This window comes from Eumetopias jubatus, unplaced genomic scaffold (genome assembly GCF_037043125.1).
Source record: "Eumetopias jubatus isolate StellerSeaLion01/CBP00866 unplaced genomic scaffold, mEumJub1_p1.0 scaffold_16, whole genome shotgun sequence".
Classification (NCBI taxonomy): Eukaryota; Metazoa; Chordata; class Mammalia; order Carnivora; family Otariidae; genus Eumetopias; species Eumetopias jubatus.
In genome coordinates, this window is record NW_028274822.1 from 91207116 (window position 1) to 91221450 (window position 14335).

At 46.5% G+C, this 14335-nt stretch overlaps 1 protein-coding gene and 1 pseudogene across 1 annotated transcript in view; both read right to left on the reverse strand.

The window, feature by feature from the left end:
- The window catches only part of TMEM132D (transmembrane protein 132D), a 547747-nt gene that overhangs the window by 92744 nt on the left and 440668 nt on the right, over nt 1-14335 (reverse strand). The gene's annotated exons all lie outside the window — the stretch shown is intronic.
- Nucleotides 1255-1353, reverse strand: LOC114197833 (U6 spliceosomal RNA; annotated as a pseudogene).

Here is a 14335-nt window from a genome sequence, read left to right on the forward strand (position 1 = left end):
TTACGATTCTCTGTCCAGCGCAGACAGAATTCTAGGACATCAAATGTCAAGGGGACATAAGATGCAAGAATTCAGTTTTCATATTAAAACACTACTCTGCGCAGTTAAAGACAGATGTTCACAACCAGTATAAAAGTGATTTTTTTTTCCTCCTGTCAAATTATGTCATACTCAAAGCTGATATTTAAACTGGGGTCGGGGGGAAATCCTAAAGCACCTGCTATGGCATGAGCACTGATCGGTCAGAAGATACGCCTGGCCAATCAGTCCGGATGCTGATGGGTGTGCCGTGTGGGTGGATTCCAGTTTATGGAAGAGAAAGAAAGGCTCAGAAAAAATATGCCATTTGCACCAACATATTTTCCAGGCCCCTCGAAGTTCGAGCCATGTGAACACTTGTAGCTATTTACATGTGAGGGTCGGTGCTGTCACTTCTGGGTTGGGGGAATAAAGCTTTGATGCACAATTCCCATTCTTTCTCATCAGCTGCCCTGCTGACAGAGGTTGCGTGTTCCAGATGGTGCAACCACAAGATGGTAGAGCCTCTGTCAGCCTGGTTACCCCGATCACGGTATGGAGAAGAGCTTCCTACTGACCCACAGAGCACGTACAGCAAGAGTAATAAATACGTGTTCTTTGTCTTAAGGCAATGAGACTTTTGGAGTTACTTGTTACTGCACTATAACCTAATCTATCCTGACTAATACCTAACACTTCCCCACTTTCGTTTCCAAACAATGAAAATATTCACTAAATTCTGAGTCATATGCCCGACGCAAAACAGACTGCTCAGGTATGAGAAGCCAACAACATTTCCTCCATGTGCTGCATGGCTGGCCCTCATTCTCCTGGTTTCTGTTGTAATGAGCTTGCGCAGACCCAGCCTAACTTGGTGCGGAAACCGAACATCTCTGCAGCTTCTCTCTTCCTCATTGTGATTTCTCAACTGTGCTTAATTTCCTAAGTCTTTTCAATTCATTTCCCAACAAAGATCAATAACCTGATGACTACAATAATGACTCATCACCCTGTCCTTGTCTTTTGCTTGTTTGTTCAAGCTCTGTTATTTCAGCCTGTGCCCCTGGTAAACAGCAGACACTTAGTAGATGATGGGCTGCAGTTCCTCATTCATGCCCCATGAAAACAGAAGAGCTAGTACAGGACCCCAGAAACACTACATCCTATTAGCCACAATGCTGCATCACTCTAAATAGCCTGGGCGCTTCTTTTATTTTACCTTTATTTGTATATTTTAAAAATATGGAACAAATTGGTGTGTCATCGTGCACGAAGGCCAGGCTAATCTTCTCTGTGTCGTTCCAATTTTAGTCTCCGTGCTGCTGAAGTGAGCACCCGTGAGCTGCTTTTAGCAAGTGGGGAGCATCAGTCAATTTGGCCTGCATTGCAAACGAATTTATAAATCACTCTGCTTTTAAAGTGCATCAGCCCCTCAGCTTCATGGCTGTGGCATAGTATGGAGAATTACTGCATGTTAGCAGCCATACCAGGTAAAATAAAATTATCCTTCCACCCACAGGGAAGCAGCGAGATGCCCCAGGGCCGAGCCCACACGAGGCTGGAGACAGCGCACACCTTCCGCTGGGCAGACTGTCTTCTGGAAGCCGTGGATAATGAGCCAGATGCACGGTGCTTATTCCTTTCTATGTGAATTAAAAATTTTTTATCAAGGTCAAGCAACCTCATTGATAAAACACCACGTATGTGAAAAGGTTTATCATAAAGTGCCACAAAAGGCCATCCTGATCCCCATTCCTTATCCTGATTTTGTTCCCCTCGGGCAACCACTTTTGCTTCATCTGTTAGGAAGGCTTTTCATCCATCCTCAACAACACGATCCACTACACTTTCTTGATATGGCCGGCTTAGCCGTTATCTGGTTTTCCGGCACAACAGCTGAAACCTCATCTCTCTCTCTCTCCTTTCTCAACCAGTATAATTAGATTCCTGTTTTGGTTCCCCCATTGGCTTTATTTATAACTTAAGCACACACACCTCTAATCAAGAGATAATGTGTCAGTTCCTGAGGGGTTGTGTCTGCAGAGGCTTGGACGCTCCTCCCACGCAGCCGCGGGAGCTCTGGTGGCCCCCGCCTTCGGTACAGGCTGGCCCCGGGGACTCACGCCTGCCGTCGAGAATGTGTCCCTTGGGAGGCTCGGCCATAGAAGGTGATCTAGCTTCCACTGGGTTCTCTCCCCGGCAATGCTTGCTCGCGGAACTCAGCCGCCAAGGTGCACGGAAGTCCAGACACACAGAGGGGCCAGCGCAGGTGGTCTGGCCCACGGCCACAGCTGAAATCCGGCGCCCAGCCCCCCAAGATGTGTCCACAAGGAAGCCTTTGAGGGGACTCCCCGCCCCAGCAGAAGCCCCCGAGCCGACTCCCAGAACCCTGACGGAAACATACGTGGCTGTTGTGGCATGGCCACGGTGTGTTCCCTGGCACAGCCACGCACACGCGAAACCCCCACGCACCGTATGAGCCCGCCTCCAACTACCGTCTGTTCTTCCGGCCACCCTGACCTGCCAACGTTTCTCATTCCTAATGGATACTTTTATGCTCTCAAGGTTGATAACATCTATACTGCGTCCTGAAATATAATGAAGCCTCCCATGCTCTGTACAAAGGTTGAATCCAGAAGCCGAAAACTGACAATGGATCTCTGATACTCACACAAATGTATCCTCAGGCCCCAGGCTACTGATGTTTGGGGCCAGATAATTCCTTGTTATCAGGCTATTGTGTGCACTTTATGTATTTAGCCGTAGCCCCGGACTCAGCCCACTAGCTGCCAATAATGGCCTCCTTCCCGCTGTGACAATGGAAAATGTCTCCGGGCTTCGCCAAATGTCCCCTGGGGGTGGGGGTGGGGCAACCCTGAGCACCGGGCTGAACTGTGTCCTGGACTCCGTCCTATTTCCTCCTCCTATTTGTGTCCAGGCGTCACTGATCACCTCTGCTGCTTTCCCTTTACCAGATTCAGGGCTTGTTTTAATAAATACACGCATCAAAGGATGGGAGAAAATTTTAAAATGCACAAGCAGGAGGGAAATCCTTGATTTCTGTTGAGCACAGGGCTTCGTGGGGCTAGAGCCGGCTGGCTGGATGAGGTACATGTACCCTTCGAAACGAAGTACAAATAAATTTCTTACATTGTAGTTTTTTATGCCAATGGAGCTTCCTATTAAAAATGATCCCAAGGTAATAAGCTCAAGGCCCAACTCAAATGCTACATCTTTCTTAATGCCTCCAGGTGGATATAATCAGTGTTACTGTTTCTGGTTTATTAGAGATATTACCTACGATGTGGAGGCAGTAAAGCCCAGAGTGAGGAACGCTGGCTCCGAGCCAGACGGCGTGACGTGGAACCCAACTTTCCATACCTACTAGGCCCACGACGGTAGGCAAACTGGGGACTGCACCGTGTCTCGGTCTCCACGTCGCTACAACGGGGACTGTAAACACTCCCGAGTTAGCGGCTGGAAGTGAGGACGGCGTACGTGAGGCACCGGCGGGTGGAAGGAACACACGTGTTGGCATCGTGATGACTCTCCACTCCACCTGAGCTCAGGATTTCTTCCAGCCGCGCCTAGCGCCCCGGCAGCAGGGGCCGGCAGGGGAGCCCAGCCCGAACAGCACGAGCCCCCGCTGGGCACGGCGAGGTGATCTTGGGCACGTTTTGCACCCTCTTGGGGCCAATTTTCCTTGTCTTAAAAGATCTAAATGGCATCTGGTCGGAGCCTGCTCATGTGTCCCCACAAGGGTCTGGACTCAGGCTGCCTGGGCGCAAACCCCAGCTTTGCTACTCCCCAGTCATGTGACTCTGCGAGTTACTTAAACTGTTGTCCCCCGTTTCCCTCAACTGGAAAGCGGGGTTCTGAATAGCATCTACCTCGGACAGTTGTTGTGAGGGGCGGTGGGTACGTTGCGGCATGCCGAGTGTTCAAGCAGTGCTTGGCATTACCAGATTTTCAGTGAGGTTGGTTATTAGCAGTATCATAAGACATGTGGCGACTTATAGGAATTCAGTATGTTCTTGGCAAGAGGAAAAAGCGAGGGGGGAGGGGGAAGGAGAGAAGCAGGGAGCAACGGAAGGGGAGAGGCCGGGACACATAACCACCATGCGCTCCCGTGATCCCGGGCTCTGTCCTGGAGGGAGAGCACGGGGGCTGGCAGGAGCCCACACCACCCACAGGGGGAGCATCTTACAGCACTGACGGGAACTTGAGCAGTCAGGGGGTATTGTTCGCACACAGGATCCCCAAGCATGAGCCTGCCACCTCACATGGTGCTCAACCAAGGAGCAATAACCTGTTTCAACGATGAAGGAAAAAATGGAGGTTTTGAGGCTTAGAGATTGTGTTTTTTGAGTGGTCTGAGGAGTTTTCAAGGGCGATGTGGATTGCGTGTTTTTCTCACTGGCCGTGTCCACTCCTGGATGAGCCAGGGCTCCGCTGTCCTGAGCACTGAGTTCTGTTCAGTGTCCGGTGCACACAGGCTTGCCATAGGATGGCTGGATGCACAGAGAATCATGAGTTCTTGGCCATGTTCATTCCTCATGCAAATCTACGTCAGGATTATCTCTGGAGGAGCCTCTGGGCAGGACCCCAGGGCAATGCAGCTTGGACCTTGAGCTTTTCTGCTCATTTGCACCTTTCTTATGGGGGTTCTCAGAGCCACCAGGTAAGGATACACAGGCATGTCAAGGGATGGGGCAATTCTCATACAGCCTGCTCCTGCCTACACCGCCACCACATCCTGGCCAAGACACATATCCTGGGACGTGGCATCGAAACTCTGAGTTCATCCATAACCAGGTGAGCCAGGATCACACGCTCAATCAGAAGGAGACAACTTCAGCTCTACCGAAGTATTGCCTTGCAGGAACACAAACCCAAGTTTGCATGTTTCCTGATTTTTTGAGAGAAGCCAAGAATCGTTATTTTTATGTAAAAGCTCCTGATTTTCACATTTGGCTCACCTTTTGTAAAAATCACTGAGAACTCTGAAAAAACACATTTACGGGGCACATTGACCTATAAGCTCCAGCTGGTGACTTCTATCCTGGTAGATGATAATCACCCCTCACCGTGAGGTCCCTTTTGGATAAAAAGGGCGAGATTTTGAACTCTTGCCTGGTTGCCTGCACTCCCCAGCAAGGCAAATGTTTTCCCAGGACCCCAGTCCATTTCTCCGGGTCACCCCACGGCCCCCGCTGTCTGGGAACAATGCCTCCTTTATTCTGTGCCACCTGAAGAAATCGGGTATCACAAAAGCACTGCTCAGTTTTGCATAACTAATTTCAAATCTTATTTAGCATCAAGTTTCAGAATTAAGGAGCTAAGTGACAACTGTTTAATTAACTCCTTAAGCTGATTAGAGCACATTACTGAAATCCCCTCCAGGAGGAGCACGTAACTGTGGGGGGGCCCTCGGGCCAGGCTCCTGCCACTGTTCAAACTCCGAAAGCGGCTAAGCCAATTGACCAAGCGTTCTTGACATCCTCAAGGATGTGGTCAAATATTTTTATTTATTTTATTTATTGCATTAACTGCCACAGAAGACTCTAAATGACAAAAATAACACGAGCTTCTTTAGAGATGCTAAGCAAACAGGCTCTACATTAAAAAAAAGAAAGAAAAAAAGGCCTCCAAAAAGCACTTTATGATGTGGATAAATCCCATGTGTTCAGTTGTATTGTATTAAAGAGAGGGGTTTGGGTGAACCCTCCGTCCCCACAAAATGGGCTGTCTATATCCTCCTGATTAAAAAGACAAAGGCATATTAACGAGTTTAAGACTTTAAGCCAATTTTATCCATAAGATTAGTGTTTTCAAAGTGGGATTTCCAAGGAAGAGAGGAGACTACAGTACAGGCCTGGCTTTAAGTGTGAGCTTGGGGCTGATGGGACATCACGGCACTGAAGAGAGTGTAGAAAATAATGGGGTTTTTTTGTTCCTTTTTAATCCTTGGCAACAGGACATGTGGAAGAATGTCCCAGAACTTCTCAGCAGGAAGAGAGGCTGAGTGAACAGGTGAACTACCATCATCCTGAATTTTCTAGAAATAAGGCAAAAGTTTAACTTTTTTTTTCAAAGATTTTATTTATTTGACAGAGAGAGACACAGCGAGAGAGGGAACACAAGCAGGGGGAGTGGGAGAGGGAGAAGCAGGCTTCCTGCAGAACAGGGAGCCCGATGTGGGGCATGATCCCAGGACCCTGGGATCATGACCTGAACCGGAGGCAGACGCTTAACGACTGAGCCACCCAGGTGCCCCAAAAGTTTAACTTTTGAGTTGAGTTTTAGGGGGATTTGTCCAGTAGGCTGGGCAGGGGTGTGGTGTGACAGCAAAACTTCGGGGCGTTGGCTCTGTATGCCGAAAATTTCAGCTCTTTGCTCAAGGTATGGTGGTTTTTGGTGTTGTTAATGTTGTATTGTGGGGACAGCTTTATTGAGACTTAATTCACATACCCTACAATTCACCCATTTGAAGTGTGCAATTCATCACTTTTCAATATACTCGAAGATGTGTGCAACCATCGCCACAGTCCATTTTAGAACATTTCTATCATCTTGAAAAGAAGCCCTGTACCCTGTGAGTATTCTTCCCTTCGGAGCACCACCCTGGCTCTGGCCCCAAAGCCAGAGCTAATCTGGGTTCGGTCTCTATGAATTTCCCAGTTCTGGACATTTTGGAGGAGGTGAATCACGCGATACGCGGTCTTCCGTGACCGGCTTCTTTCAAGAGGTATCACATCGTCCGGCTCCAGCCATGCTTGTCGTCCGTGTCTGAGGCTTCACTCCTTTTATGGCCGAAGGATGTTCCTCAAGGCTGAGAACTTCAATGTCTTCCATTCTGCAACGGTCATTTCTTCTGACACCACTCAAATCACTGCACATTAGGGTTCTGGGCACTGAATCCAGCCCACGGAATGTGTTGCTTGAACTGTACAGATTGAATCCTTTTCAATTGATCACGATATTTAAAAACTGGGAGATATGCAAACATCTGGATTTCTGGTTTGTCTTGAATCCTTAGAACAGGCAATTCCGGGGCCCCATTCGGTGGGCACAGAGTAGTGATTCTTCTCCCTTCCACCGTAGTTCACATCTCCTTTCTGCAATGTGGCTGGCCGTGGGAGGCTCTGAATCTGGGATACCTTGTATGGCTGCTTCTAGACTGCCAACCCATGTGTGATCCAACAGTCTGGGATGTAAACATCGCCCAATCCCAACAGCTCAAGTGAAAACGTGTAGGAGATGTTAAGGACACAGGACTAAGAATGTGGCTTTATAACTTTCATAACTTTTCTGTTTTATTTTTTTCAAAGCAGGCTACTGCGTGTGTCAGAAATTATAAATCTAGGGATGTACTGCTTTCCCTGATGAGAAAACTGAAAATATTACAAAATGCTGTTGAGTACCCTCAATGAATATCCAAGATTGACAATTGTGGATGTCGATGATGGTTCTTAGGAGAAATTTCACTTCTTCCTTGGCTCCAAAGAGTTGCAGTTCTGTGAAACTCGGCATGAATATTTAATTTATGTCTGTTGATAGAGTCCTCTTGATATTATAAAGTATTTGCTCTTTGAAACTGGGGGGATTTTTTGCCTGTAGCCTTTAACTAAATGAGCTGTCAGCCCCTTTCTTTATCACTACAGAAAAATGCATGTCAAATTGTCAAAGGCAACAGAATTTTCCGTAGGCTGGAAGAAGCCTATTGGTTTTATGGCACATGAAACTAAGGAATTAATTCAGTCAGTATGGAAAGGTCATACAAAATTAATAAACATCAAAGGGCTACTCCAGAACTTCATTTGACTAACTGGGCACCTAAAAGTTGATCTTGTTTGGAACCCCAACCCTCCAGAGGGACTGTAAGTGGTTTTGAGTCCTTTTTTGACCCATAAGCCACAGGGATTCAGCCAGACTTATTGGGGGGGCCTGGAGCCAGGTCTTGATTATCTATGCTAATGAAGATTCAGTGGTGTGGCTAATCTGAAATCGTGTGCAGTCCAAAAGTCATCTGCAGTTTGGCCCTGGAATACATTATGGGCTTTTTCTTTCCTTCACCAGACAACTTCTTAATTATGTTTTTCTTAGGCTAATGCAGAAATGAATTTGCATGCCTTGAGCCCACACTAATTAGGAATTGTGGGGGGGGATGCAATTAAGATTATTCTGGGAGGCCGGGGAAGGTGAGTCTGGGATTTTTAAATGACCATGACCATCCATGCATTGACTTCAGCCCCATGATGCACTACAGGCCACGGAAATATTTCTTAGATCTCTCCTTCCCTTTCTGGGAGGTGGGGGTGTGGGTACTACCTATATGAGGAACAGAATCAGCATTCTTGGCCACTCTCCCAGCTGAAGCCTTAATTGTCCCATCTCTTCTCAGTACCAAGGCCTAGGATTCCATGGTTCTCAGCTGTGGTTGGCTGGGTAGGAAGTCCTCTGAGAAAGACAGAGGAGTACCGCGCATGCTTGACGAAAATGAAAATGACTACAGGCCCTCCTGCAAGACGAAGCTCCGTGAACAAGCGCACAGACACCGATCTTACTGTCATCCATTTGAAAATACAGAGAAATGGGTCTACAGCAAAGCACTTCTGTTTTCAGAGGGGCGGTGGTGCCACGTGGCCGTGGAAGACCAAAACCTTGGAGGTGATCTCATCCACTCCTGGGATATCTGTGTTCTGCTCACTGGCCGACTGACGTCTCCAGCTCTGACCTCTGCCACGAGCTCCCAGCTCAGATATTCCCCTGCCTCCCCAACCTGTCCACTGGGGTGTGCCCAGCTCCCTGGGTCCCAAACAGAATGCTTGATATCCCCCCACCTTGAATCTCTCCTCTTTTCAGAACTGCAAACAGTACTTCATACCACCTGGCACCTGGTTGGTGCAGCCAGAGCCTCAGGGGTCAGGATTCACTCTTTAGTCTACCCCCATGTCCTATCCATCAGAGCATCCCTGGAGCACCAGCTCCAATATGTTCTGCACACCCACCCACTTCTTTCCACCTCCACTGCTATCAACTTCACTCGAGCCACCAGGATGCATACCCAGGGTTATGATAAAGCCTTTTAACCACCCTTCTTGGCATTTGACTCCATCATCCTTGTCACTCCCAGAAATCACTTTTTGCTATGAATCTACTGCCTGTTTGACCACATCAGGATATAAGCTCCAGAAGGGCAGGGCTGTGGTGTCACTCCACACCCAGCCCTGAGCACCTCCAGGAGACACCCCGTGAGCTCTGCCTTCAGCGCAGGGCCCATCAAGGGTTCCCTTGTGGGATTTCTTTCAGTCAACTCCCACTTTCTTTTTAAAAATTTTTTATTATGTTCAGTTAGCCAACATATAGTACCTCATTAGTTTTTGATGTAGTGTTCAACGATTCATTAGTTGCGTAAACACCCAGTGCTCATCACCACACGTGTCCTCCTTAATACCCATCATCTGGTCACTCTGTCCCCTCACCCCCTCCCCTCTGTAGCCCTCAGTTTCTTTCCCGGAGTCCAGAGTCTCTCATGGTTTGTCTCCCTCTCTGATTTCTTCCCCTTCAGTTTTCCCTCCCTTCCGCTGTGGTCCTCCACGCCATTCCTCATGTTCTACATATGAGTGAAACCGTATAATAATTGTCTTTCTCTGCTTGACTTATTTCACTTAGCATAATCCCCTCCAATTCCATCCATGTCAATAGAAATGGTGGGTATTCATCCTTTCTGAAGGCTGAGTAATATTCCATTGTATGTATGGACCACATCTTCTTTATCCATTCGTCTGTTTGAAGGGCATCTCAGCTCTTTCCACAGTTTGGCTATTTTGGACACTGCTGCTATGAACTTTGGGGTTCAGGTGCCCCTTCTTTTCACTACATCTGTGTCTTTGGGGTTAATGCCCAGCAATAGCATTGCTGGGTGGCAGGGTAGCTCTATTTTTAACATCTTGAGGAACCTCCATACTGTTTTCCAGAGTGGCTGCACCAGCTTGCATTCCCACCAACAGCGTAGGAGGGTTCCCCTTTCTCCGCATCCTCGCCAACATCTGTCGTTTCCTGACTTATTCATTTTAGCCATTCTGACCGGTATGAGGTGCTATCTCATGGAGGTTTTGATTTGTATTTCTCCGATGGCTAATGATGATGAACATTTTTTCATGTGTCTGTTGGCCATTTGGATGTCTTCTTAGAGAAGTGTCTGTTCATGTCTTCTGCCCATTTTTTGACTGGGTTATTTGTTTTTTTGGGTGTTGAGTTTGAGAAGTTCTTTATAGATCTTGGATACCAGCCCTTTATCTGAAATGTCATTTGCAAATACCTTCTCCCACTTTCAACAGGTAACTTGCTTTATGGTCATGTTCCCTTCAGTATTTTTTTCCATGTTGAAAGCTAAATGCATCACTGGTGGATCCCTGTAGATATCTCTAGCTTCCACACTGCCTGAGTAGACTGAAGAAATCTTGTCACATTCATAAAACTTGCAGTGGAAAATGAGCCACACGTTTAAAGCAACCTACCTTCATCGGATGCCACCTAATGCGGAGCCAGAACATCGGGGAGTATTGCTGCACTTGCTGGGATCACCGGGTGATCACCACCTTGTGTGGTCATCATTATTTTTTTATTTAATTAAGCTGGACTTTGGCAGGAATACTCCCACTGATGTGCAGCCAAGAAAGCACCTGCTGCTGCTGAGTCCAGCTGGTCAGAGCATGGCATTCAGGAGTCCAAGGTCATGGGGTTAATCCCTCCCTGGCTGTCGGTTTGCTCAAAATCAGCAGGCTGAGATGGTAACCCTGATTCTAGCCAACAGCTTAATACTTCCAGGAAAAAATCACCTTCAGTCAAGCCACCGCAATGTGTAGCCAGGGCTGTGAAAAATGTCAGATGCATCAGAGTCAAACCGCTTTGTCTTCCTAAGGTTCTGGCACACCTGAGGTTGGGTCCAGAACAGTGGTTCTTAACCAAGGTCACAGGGAGATCTGACAAGATATACCAATGCTGGGGATCTACCTCAAGCCAATTACACCAGAATCTCTGGGGAGTGAGTCCCAGATGTCAGGAATGTTTTATGTCGTCACTGGGGATTCTAGCTCCATGATTTCCAAACGTAGGGGCCTGCTGGAATCACCTGGGGAGATTAAACAATGCTGATGCTGGCTCTTGCACTGAGATTCTGATTGAACTGGTTCGGGTTGCAGTCCGGATCTTCAGAAATTTAAAATCTCCCCAGGTGATTCTAATAGACAACAAAGTTTGAGATCTGCTGGAAATTACCTTTGCCCACCATGGATGGCCACTTTCCTTAGTGATTCAGCAGCACCCCGCCTCCCCACCCTGTTGGGTCTATAAAACACACGCACACAAGAGCGCGGCCCAAGACACATGACCCAGCAGAGAGGGCAATCAGCAAACTAGTGCCACGCAAAAGGTTTACTGCTCCATGTTTAAGGAATATTGGAAGGAAGTGATGGCGCCATAAAGTAAAGAGAGCAAGGGAAGTACACACGCACAGAGTAGAATTCAGGAAGAGCGACGGATGTGAGCTTTGACTTCCGTGTCGCACAGTGATCCGGGCCTGAGATTCCAAGTGAGACAGGGGCAGGGGCGAGGCCGGACCTCACATCCCCAGCCCGCCCCCACCCTCTGTCTTGTGCAGTATCATCACCTCCATGGCGACCGCATCCGCGACTACTGCTAGTCCCAGACTCCAGCGCACAACGCCCCCATCCGTTCCCCATTAGAACGTCCCCTCTTCAACTGTGTAGCCTTTAACGGTGGGAGATTATCTTCTGTTCACGTTTATTTCAAGTTTAATTTGTTAAATTAAATGTGATTATTAAAATGATCCAAAGATAAAAATGATTAGGTCATTATTAAGTTTACTTGTTTAGGCTTCTAAGCAACCACCTGCTCTAGACGGACGGTAAAATGGACGGGCACGAGGACATTGTGTGTCCAGCCCACTGCTGCTCCCATCCCGTGGTGCAGCAGGGGTGCAGCAGGGATGCAGCACGGGGGCCCCCTCCTCCCTGGATAAGGAAGTGGGTGAGTGTGACCCCGGTTGCTAGAAAAAAGGTTCTTTCCTCTCCCGGTGTCATTCGCTCACTACTGCTGCTCATTTGCAAATCTAGGGAGATTTGGAAATGTGAAACCCAAGAAGCGATTATGAAGAGACATAATCAGTCTTGTAAAAAATATTCTTAGAAATGACACACAAGTAAAGGCTTCCAATCCTCTCTCATTGTAGGCATGGCAGCAACTGCTAAATACCTAATCTTTTCAGATGGGTAGCAACGGAATTTATGTTAATGCTCACTCTGTGTGCTCAAGAACATAAATCTGAGTTTGACTTTGGCTTTCAAAACTTGTACCTTGAAAAATCTACATTTCTCCAAAATCTGATTTACAGTAACCTGCGGTCTGTTCTCACCTGCCCCAAACACAAAACCAATGTTTCTTTGCTGCTTCTTTTCCAAAATGAAGTACATTTCATGCAATTTCCAATTTTATCTAAATCTCTTTAAAATACCACAGCTACACAGAATCACAAATCCATAAAGAATGCCAATAGTAACAACTCCTTATGTTAATTGGATAGGTTTTAATAACTGATGGAAATAGAAGTACTATTATTGTGGGCGAACGTAATGATTTTTATTCACAAAGGCAATCTATGTGGGTGAAATCCATTATCTTAAAAGTATTTTGATAAGGATAAATCCATGTAGAAGGGGCTTATGCTTCTCCCTTGCAATTGTTAAACCCCATTAAACATGCCTAATAATTAGTTGGCCGAAGAGTCTCATTAGATGTACATTAAATGTGTATTTAAGGCATATTTGAGACACTTCATTAAGGGTGACACGGTGAGCTTTACTGAATAACTTTAATAAAAATTCTAGTCAAATTAAAACTTGAATTTATGGCCACTCTCTTTCTGTGAGAACAGAGCATTGCACTAAATTCTTGTGTGTGTGTGTGTGTGTGTGTGTGTGTGTGTGTGTGTGTGTGTGTTTTCCTCTTCTCCTTGAGAGACCAGTCCCAGTCATATTATGTGTTTCCTAACTGCTTTACTTAAGTTTCCATAAAGTGAATTTAACCATTTTAAATGTATAATTTGATGGGTTTTAGTAAATGTATACAATTGAACAACTATCACCAGAACCCAATTTTAGAGAATCCTATAGCCTCTAAATAAAGTTCCTTTGTGCCCCTATATGGTCAGGCTTCCCTCCTCATTTAAGACGCCCACTTTCCCACCACACCTGTGCATTCCCCGGGGATTTCATATATGAGTCATCAGACAATACATCCTTCCACTTAGCATGACGTTGCTGAGACTGATCTATGTTGTTGTGTGTTTGTTCGTCCTTTTCATTTTTATCTGAAGTAACATTTCGCTACGTGGATAAATCATAGGTTGTTGATACAGTCACCAGGTGGATACATACCTGGGCTTTCTCCCTGAACCTTCGGAGTGCACAGCCCCGCCCACACCGAGACTTCAGACTCCCACCTCTGGAGCTGTGCTCCTGTTTTAGGACATCCGAGTTTGTGGTCATTTATTACGGCAGCCCAAGGACATAAATATGCTTTGTTTGGAACAATCGTGATTTTAGTCCTCTGGGTCTGGAACCAGATTTCCTGAACATATCCCCCCTCAACACCTTGACAGAATTGGCCTTCTCTTAGCAGGGGAAAGGCAAAAATGGCTCTCAGGTTGCCTCCTGGTCCAAATAGATGGATGGTCATTTTCTTGCATTAGAGATAAAACCTTCGTCAGCTTTACTGTAGAGCATTTGGAAAATACATAGACATGTAAAGAAGTAAACAGAGATATGCGGTAATCCTGCTACCCAGACAGAACCACCGTTAGGATTTTGATGTATATCCTCTAGGACTTTTTCCAGTATGTATGACTATTTGTTTGTTTTATGTATAAAATGAGTCCCTGGTTTCCTTTTATGTCACCGTGGACCTCTCATCTCCTATTCTGTAGCTAATGTAAGTTTGTTCGCTCTTGGTTTGGGTTCAGTAAGCGGGTTTGCATTTTCCCGAGGGTGGCAGTAATTAGGATGCTCGGGCAGATGTTACATCAGAGAGGAGCTGAAGCAGCAGGGTATCATAAATTCTCTGAAACTTTTTGTTGAATGAATAAGAACTTCAAGATTATCCCCAATGAGAATGTATCAACCTAGACAGTACATTGTTCCCAAACTGTAACATCAGAGAGCAGGAGAATGAGGCAAGTTAGCAGCCTCAGCATGCAGAATAATTTCTTGATTTGCGATTTAAAAAAGTAAAACCC